We start from the raw sequence: 9603 nt of genomic DNA, 5'->3' as shown, positions 1-9603 counted from the left end.
TATATTTACTAATTGATTATTTCTATACCTTTCCACCCAACCCCAAGGCAGCTTAGGATCAATTTTTAAAACCATAGTAATGATAAAGACTGTGAAATCATGCCCCCTAACTGAAAAAACCCAACTAAAATCCAGTAGTCCCGTGTAGGGCTTTTAGGCCTGCTGCTATCCCTACCCCCCTTCTGAGCCTGAACCACCCTCCATCCTGCCCAGTTTCGTCCCTCCCCACATTCCCGCTGCTGAGCGCTGCACTTATCCTGTCCAGCAGCTTGTCTGTCTCTGGCCGGTGTGAGAGACCAGCACCCACTTGTGCAGGCCTCCGTGCTGGAGGCAACTACCGCAGGGCTATCACTAAGGGCGCAATCCAAACTGCCCCATATGCCGGCCCAAGTCCCTTAGGTTGGCCTAGGAGGGTCGCAAACGTGCCATAAAGCACATTTGCGTCTCCTCGAGGGGAAGCCAGACAAAATACACACAAAATAAATAAACCATGAGTAAAATTAAGAAAAAGATAAAGCCAAAATAAAACAACCAAGGCCAACAACCAATCACTGCTGTGATCCCATTTGCAAAGAAGCAGAAGTACTATAAAAATTACCCCTAATCAAAATAAAATACGAATATTTTGCTACATTTTGGGTACAGCTCATCTCTCCCATCCAATAAAAAAAAAAACAGCATCAAAATCAGAGCCACAAGGATTTGGCAGAAGTGGGAGTAAAAATTGTTAACGTAAAACATTATAATGAGAACAATATATGTAATAACATATGAGATAAAGGACGCAATCCTAACCCCTTATTGTGAGAGAGAAGCCCCAGAATTTAAAGTGTGTGAGCCCATTCAGGCCCCGTTTGGGCCTGGATGTGAGCATAAGCAGAGTGCTTTGGCCAAAGTAGGCCCTATACTTAGCTACTTGGGTCAATAAGACATTTTAAAAATGCCCCCTGAATGCCCTTTTGTGTCTGTGTTAAAAAAACGCAAGTCGTGTTGCAGCTAGCACCCCAAAAACAGGAAACAGCTAGCTAACCGCAACAGACAGGTGGTTAAAAGAGAAAAGAGACTTTTTCCAGCGTGCTTTTAGCCATTACAAGGAGGGAAAGAAGGGGATTTTTACAGTAAGAAAGATTTTACATGTTTTTAAAATGCCATATTTAGTAAGAGCATGCTGGGCAGAAATTGAGTAAGGGGCTGTGTAGGCAGAGACAAGCCTCACGTGATATGCTGTTTGCCAATCAAAAGAGTATCCAAGGCTCTGCAATTTACATTGTGCCAATCAGAAGTGTAACTAATGCTTTGCCATGAAAGTTTGTTTTGTATATCAACTCAGACCCTGAGAAATTTGGGGTCACAGACTTTGGAAATGATTCCTCTGTGACCAGCAGCCGGCTGAAAGAAATAAAGCTTGTTTTCCTTGAAAATCCTCCTGGTGTCCATTTTCATCCTTGCCTGTAACCTGCAACATTTCGTCAGTGTTTTCCAGCACTGACATAAGGGCAATGCAGCTCTGAGGTAAGGGAACAAACATTCCCTTACTTTGAGGAGGCATCCGTGAGTGACACCCAACTGCAGGATGCAGCACATGTTCCTTTGGCACCACTATGCCAGTGCTGGAAAGCACTGACATAAGGGGTTAGGATTGTGCCCAAAGTCTCAGTTTTGGTTGGATCACATGAACAAAGCGGAACACTTTGCTGACCTACTGAGTCTAGCATTCAAAATATTCAAGGGCATGACATTAAACCTGGCTAAAGTAAAAGCTCTGTGAACCGGTGGAGTTAGTAAAAAGTAAAAATAGCTTGACTCAGAATCAGAGGGCCACAAAAGACCAAGCTGTAAAGCAGAGCATAATTTGTCTGGTTTTTCAAATAATCAGATACCAAACAGCAGTAGCACCAGGACCTTAGACTTAGGTATGCCAAAAGCAGAGCCCACCAATCTGGGTCGGCCTTGAATATGTCAGGCGGTAGGGCATCAGGCCCTGCCGTCTTCCCGGATTTCAACTGGGAAAGAAGTTGCTTTATTCCAAGCTCAGTTCCTGATGGCCACTTTTGAGCTTTGGAGAATAAAGAAAGGGGCAAAGAAGGAGGGCCTTTACAATCATCGTAGAAAACTGATTTAATATGCTTTTCTCAGATAAATGAAAAAATCGAAGAAACTGGAGAGCCGCGATTATGAAGAAAACCAGAAGTAATATGCCAAAATTGTTTAGAATTCCTCGGCAAAATGGCTTGAGAAAGTAAATTCCACCTTGCAAGAAAAGAATGCCGGTGCTCAGTCAATGGCTTCCCTGAGCTCAATGTAAAACAGCAAGTGGGTAAAGTTGAAACCCCTGCTTCCTTGAAACTCCAGAAAAGTTTTCTAATTTAGGGCCCAATCCTATCCAATTTTCCATTGCTGGTGCTGCTATGCCTATGGAGTATGCACTGCTTCCTGTATTGGGGAGGCAGTCACAGAGGCCTCCTCAGAGTATGGGAACATTTATTCCCTGACCTACTTGGCCAACAGACTGAGGCAAAGAGGCAAAGAAGGAAGGTCCATAGCCAGGGAGACAGACCAGGGAAAGACTGCACTTGCTCCCAGTGTGGAAGGGATTGTCACTCCCGAATCGGCCTTTTCAGCCACACTAGATGCTGTTCCAGAACCACCATTCAGAGCGCGATACCATAGTCTTTCGAGACTGAAGTTTGCCAACATGATTCCCTGACCTCCAGCCTGCATTGCAGCTGCACTGGTGCTGAAAAGTTGGATAGGATTGGGCCCTTAGACCCCATAGATCTACATACTCCCTTCTCTTTTTAGAACTCATATTCTGCGGGGGGGGGGGGGAGTTTTGCAGAAGAAATAAATCCAAAAGGACTTCAAAGTTGGCAATCGATTCAGAAGGGGCCTGGGACAAATAAAAGACTGAGCAGATACTACTGATTCCGAGGACTTTAATTTTTTGAAAATCCTAAATGAAGTTTCATTCCAGGCAATTTTGGGGAGGAAAGTGCTAATGGAAAATGACACATCCTGAAATAAAAAGAATAACAGAATGCCAGCCTCGTTAATTACTTGATCCTTGGAATTGCTTTCAAATGGACAATAATAAGGGAGTTCTGACATATGAATCGAATTGCACCTTTGATTAAAAAATATATATTTTGGTTATAATCAATTCTCGCATTAAGGTCCCCAAATACAAAAATCTTAGCTTCCTTAAATCTGCATTCAAGATCTCTCATGGTCTGATTAAAATAATTCCATTGCAACTCCTGAGTAGCTTTGGTTGATTTGGCGGAATATAAATATTAACTACCAAGACTTCCCAGAGCGATGTCATCAATTTAACAATCTTTATCCTTCAATGACTATCAGACATAAAGATGAGATCCATTGAAAAATGTGAGAGACAAAATTGACAACCCACTAGAAGGATGGCCCTTGCTAATGCGATTTAATCGCTGGTAAGGAAATAACATTATATCTTTCCAGAGAAATGGGATAAACGATCCAAGTTTCTTTGAGACAAATTATACCATATTTTTTTTAGAAAAGTTATAAAATCTGGAGCCCTTAGCTTGGAAGACCAACCCGCCATGTTCCAAGAAAGAAATCTAATTGGATCAGGGTCTGTTAAAGCAGTAAAAAGGACTGTAGGTCAATTCACATGGTCCACGGGATCCAGGATTTCAGCCAGCTCTGACAGGCCTAGTACAGCTTCTGTGGACTCTGAAAGAATACATCCATTGCAGGTGCATCCCGATCTGGTTGTGGGTTCTGAATTAGTACTCTGTCCTCCAAGCTCATTTTGCATTATTTGCCCCTCGCTCTGAAAGTGGGTCTGATAGACATCCACTGAAATATCCACTGACTGCACGTCAGCCCAGTCAACAGACAACGGGTTGCAAATGAGCCGCAAGGCAACTTGCACCGGCCAAGGGCACTGTTAGGATTGCGCCCTTAGGCAGTATTCTCTCCATCATATTGGAAGGTCCCCCAGAGAGCTGAAGTGGTTTAGGGCCCTTTTCCACCTCCATAAGGACAGGTTGCTCTGGGATTAGGTGGGGTGCCTGGGCTTTTGTATTCCACTGATTATGTCTTGAGGCTGAGCATTCCCCTGGCTCAAATTAACCCCGCAATGGGAATTCTCTGGGTTATGCCCCTCAGTTCCCACACTTTAATCTTGCACGTGCCTCGCCCTCCCCTACCTGAAGCTCCTTCATTGCACTTTTGTGATGGCTGTCTCCCGAACAGCACAATGCAGGACCGGTGCTGCGGGAGATCAGGATTGGGCTGTTTCAATAAATAGCATAATTTATTCTGAGCGCAGATTATAGGATATCTGGATGAAGAATGCAGAATTCTTACACATAGAATGTCTAAGATGTCCTTTATAGTGATGGGCAGCTTCTGAGCAATTCTTACATTGGCCTCAATCATAACTATCTCCTTCTGAAGACTGCAGGCAGAATAGTGAATCACTTAAACTGCACCCCCTTTCTTGAGTGATACCATCTCTGCCTGTTCCATGTATTTCAAATTTAAAAAACTGCTAACTAAAGGCTTCCCTAATTCCCATTTGTTCTGTGCAAAATGCCCTTTGCAAAGGCTGGAATTCCATCTACATCCTTTTTCATTAGGGCAGGGATGCACAACTTAAATCACTCTAAATGACATGTTTGTATGTTGCTAATTCAAACTCTGTTGCTACATTTTAACCACAGAAAAGCCATTTTATTCCTCTTCTTCATTTTAAGTTGGTGTCTTTTCACCCATTCTGTGTTAACCCCCTTTTCCTCTCTCCGCCACCACCAGTCTATCTCTCTATAAGCCTTCTTTCATCTCTCTACCCTCCAGCAAGAGGGTGTTAAACATAAGGCCCAAGGGGTTGCTGAAACTCTTTATCCGCCCCACATGATAATCAGGCTGTCCCAGGACTACCCTTTCAGCAGTGCCACTTATACTAATGCTCTGGGAGAGAGAGCCAGAAGGTGGCCTCAGAAGGCAAGGAACACTATGGAGGAAAGCTCAGACCAAGAGGGGTGAAAGAAGAAAAAGGAAGACACTGTGAAGGTTCTGGGGAGCCCTATTAACACATGGGCCATCCTTTCAGCAATGCTGCTTCTGCTGAAGCATCACTTTGCAGAACCCCTCTCCTTTGATGGGTTTCATTGGACCTGAGTTGATCCTACAAATGGGGGGGGGGCAGGAGGCTGTTCAGAATTCTCCTAGTAGAATATAAATAATCAAGGAGAAATTTGCAGTCAGCAGGCTGATCCTACATAGTGCAGGCCTGTGTTAGAGGACCCTGAAAGAGGAATCCAAAACTGCATCTACTGTAGATTCAGTGCCAAGTGACTAACGGCTCAACCTGTCACATTTCTGGATGATATAGGAGACAGTGTTCTTCATCAAGGAAAATATTATCCCCAGGCCAGTATTTTCCAGGGGGCTCTGTAGCTCCATAAATAAGATCTATAAATAAAGTGCACATGGAAGAGAAGCAGAGAGTCATTAACGCACAGACCCCTTGATCTTTGTTTCTCCCAAGAGATCTGCAGGTTTCCTCATCGCTCCCTACTTGGAGTGAAAGTAAACTACAGTGGTTTTGCTGTCTGAATAAAGAGGAAAATTCTCCTGGAATCTAATGGATGGGGCCTGGGATGTTGTTCTACCAGAAGAGACTGGTGGCCAAGTTTGGATGTTAAAGCTATTTAGGCCGATTTTACAATTATCAGGGATGTGCTTAAGGAAAATTACATCAACTGTTTTGTTTTTTCATTGTGAGTTAATTACGGGCAGACACTGTGTGATGGAGAGTCACAAGGAACTGGATTGTGAGCTCAATTCATATTGGATTCAGCAACATTTTTACCTCCACAACCCTGTGCATTGAGGCTTGGTAAATTAATGTTGATCCACACCTGAAAAATTTATGGGAGTTTTCCCATAATCCAGGTATGTAGAGGCCGCTGCTGCAGCCACCTCTCGGCCAGAGCCTCCAAAGAAGAAGGAACAGAGTGGCAATGAGATCACAAAGCCGCTACCATTGCCACTGCCGCCACCACACCTTCAAGAGGCCCCAGAAGTGATGTCACAACATCCAGTGGCACTGCTACATCATCACCCCCCCGAGCCACTGTTTCTAGCAATGCCTCTGCCATTCTCTGTCATGAAAAAATAAAACAAACCATCACTGCAAGTGCAAAAGTAGAGTGTCAAGGAGACTACTGGATTGAACTTTTCTTCTAGACATGCTAGTTGTCTAAGTGAAAGGAGTTTTCTGTTGTAGGAAGATATTCAAATGGGTGCTGTGAAATGGTACATTCCATAAAGAGAATGAATTGATGATAAGTTAGCCTTATATGAAAAACGAATGGCTGTCACTGGGATATTTGTGGTTTTGTGTTTGTTTTTACTTTCTTCTTCTGGTATATAACTTTTCTCCTTCCTTTTTCTTTGGAACTCGGGAAGCTGTAATACTGAGACAGAGTAATGACTGTGTACTCAGTACTGTGTATTTCAGTACTGTGAGCAGTGGCATCACTAGGGTTAACGTCACCTGCTGCGGGAGGCCAGCATGTCACCTCTATGATGGACCTCCTCCCATGCAGTGGGCAGGGCAACACCCCAGGCGGCGGGCATAGTGATGTACCATCTGCTCCACCCCTGCTGGTTTTTTGGCTATAGCTTTTGATATAACAGAGATATTTCAACACAGTTTCTCTCATTGCATTCTGCCTGAAATTACACATCAATTGATATATATGAGGGCATTATTTGAAAATAGCAAGATTTTAAAAATTTTAGCAAGTAGTGTCACACACCCTCCTGTGTGTCACCTGATGCATCCTGCACTCCTCACGCCCCCCAGCAACACAACTGACTGTGAGCAAGGACTGAAAGCAGCTGTCCATTGCTTCAGATAGGATTTTCCACTGAACATTGACTTTAAAGTCTTTGGGGCAGGGAACTGTCCCCCATGCAGTCCAATAGGGTGAAGGTGACAGGAAGAGGAGAGATAAAGAACTTATGTTTCTAGGAACAGATTTGGGGAAAGAGTGTGTGTGTGTGTGTGTGTGTGTGTGTGTGTGTGTGTGTGTTTCCTGAAATCACTCAGTTGAGCAAAATTGTGACCAGGAAGCCACAGGCATGAGAGAAGGAGAAAAATGCAGCCACTAGAATAGGACCAGACCACATAAGTGAAGATCAGATATTCAATCTGTAAATGTTAATGGAGAGAAGAAGGCAAGGCGGCACAGCTAGCGACTGCAGACCTTTGTAGATTACAGCCAAAATGAGTGCTTGACTGATTTGTCACATCAGAGTCTCAATTGCTGTGCTGGAAGGGTGGGCCTGGTTAACCTGCTGAGAATCTTTATTGCAGCAAGAAAACAGCAATGAAAATAAAGCAGAGGTTTCTGCTGGAAAGAGGAGTTTGATGGGACTTGATTATTTCGTGCATTCACTAGGCTCCCTTTTTATTACTGAATTGGTGTCTGATAAGAGTTGAAACAAATAGGGCTTTTCAAATCTGTTTCAGGTCAAGCAGCTGAATAGATACTGACACCTGGGGAACAATCGGCTGTATATTTTTCCTGTGCTAGGAAGGGCCGACGACATGGATGGGACTTGGAGCAGAGCGCAGGTAACGGATTAAGTGGTACATTTAACATTCAGCCAAACTCAATAGGAAAAACTTTTCCTGGACGGAACCCAGAGGAAGATTACAGGAGTGACTGTTTCCCCAGCTTAAAAAATCCCTAAAGGTAGAAAATTAGCACCAGGGTGGGAAAAAGGGCTCAGTCTAGTCTTCTCCCTGACATGTTATGTGCAGGGAGGGGCTTGGGGGAGAGGTGCTACACTACTTCTTAATTACAGTAATGGTTATTATCATGGTTAGTATATTATCACTGTTACATATATAGCACTAACAATATGCTTGGCACTCAACAGGGTACCAGGCAAAGTTCCCTGCCCTGAGTGGCATACAGTCTACAATTTAAGACTGGAAAGACAACAGAGAAAGGGGCAGGAGATGGAATCAGGGGTCAATGGAAACATTCCATATAGTTTTCTACTCAAAAAGCTTACTCAAATAATTGAATGGGTATGAAATTCTCCCTGACAAAAGGCAACTATATCAATACCTAAGCCAATAACAGCCCAATCACATATTTATCATGCATTCTTGGTTCTACTTCTGTGTTGGTGCTGACTGCCATTTAGTAGTCAGCACCTGTCGTAAAAGGCACTCTAATAGCATGCTACACAGTACCCTGCCAGGAGCACCAGCAGGAAGGCCTGTACTTTCCCGTGGCCATCAGAGACTAACCTGCCAATCACTGATGAAGGTAAGTCAGCAGGTGTGGTGGGAGGGTTGAACGGGGCAGGGAGGGGCAAAACAGAGTGGGGGAGGGCAGGGAGAGGTGGGTGGATTGAGCCCAAGAGGGGGACAGGTTCGATGGCATCTGTGCTGCCAATATCCTTACCCTCTTCCTGGGCCTGATCCTGCGGTGTGGATCAACACAGACTTGCAACAGCAAAATAGCTGTCACAGGTCTGAGTAGACCTATCCATGCTGCAGATGCTTACTCCCAGGACTTCTGCAACTGTCCTCCCTACCATAGGATGCAGCTGTTGCCATTTTGGCACTGCTGCATCAATGGCGCCAGAAAGGAAAAAATTGGGCTGTTAATAGCACAATTAACTACACAACAGTAGGATTGGGTTTTTTGTTTTTTGTTTTTGGTATAAAACACCATTTCCTTCCCATCTGATCTTCAAAAATATAAAATGTCTGTTCTTATGTTGAGTAGAGGGCTAGAGATGGAGCACATATGTTGTAGAGGGCCCTAGAAACAGTGTCTAACAAAGGAAGAAACAACTGCTTAAGTTGTTTCCTAGGCTGCAATCCATTTAGCTTGTTCCAGAAAACTCCATGGAAGCATAGAATTGTTCCTAGCCCTATAGCAATTGTTCTTCCCCTACTCATCTGCCCTACTCATGCACTGGATACCATTTCTTGGTCACACAAAAGAGTGACATAGCTAAACTGGAGGAGGTGGAGCAGTGGTGTCACCAGGGTTTGCATCACCTGGTGTGAGAGGCCAGCATATCACCCCCATGAGGGACCTCCTCCCATGCTGCGGGCAGGGCAACGCCCCAGGCAGTGATGCACCATTGCTCCATCCCACTGGGTTTTTTTGCTATAACTTTTGAAAGAATAGAGATATTTCAACATTATTTGTTTTGTTGCATTCTGCATGGGATTACGCATTGAATGATATATAACATGATGGTATTATTTGAAAGTGCCAAGATTTAAAAAGTTTTGGCCAGGACTAGTGTCACCCCCCCACCCGTGCATGTCATCAAGTGCAGCCTGCACCCCTCTCTCCCCCCTACCGACGCCACTGGGTGGAGGTGCCTTCTTTCTTGCTTCATCATGCTCATTTATTTATATTTTCACTGGCACTGTATGCATCCCAACAGATGTAGATAAAAACAGCGCCAACATTACATAAACCAGTACGCCCAGCCTGTAATCACATGCAAATCATGCTGTTTGCTCAAAGTTTGGATTTGCCAAATTTATGAAATCCCAGAGCCTTTTAT

This window comes from Tiliqua scincoides, chromosome 3, assembly GCF_035046505.1.
Source record: "Tiliqua scincoides isolate rTilSci1 chromosome 3, rTilSci1.hap2, whole genome shotgun sequence".
In the NCBI taxonomy this organism is placed as follows: Eukaryota; Metazoa; Chordata; class Lepidosauria; order Squamata; family Scincidae; genus Tiliqua; species Tiliqua scincoides.
The sequence above is the reverse complement of the archived record's forward strand: the minus strand, read 5'-3'. Positions refer to the sequence as shown.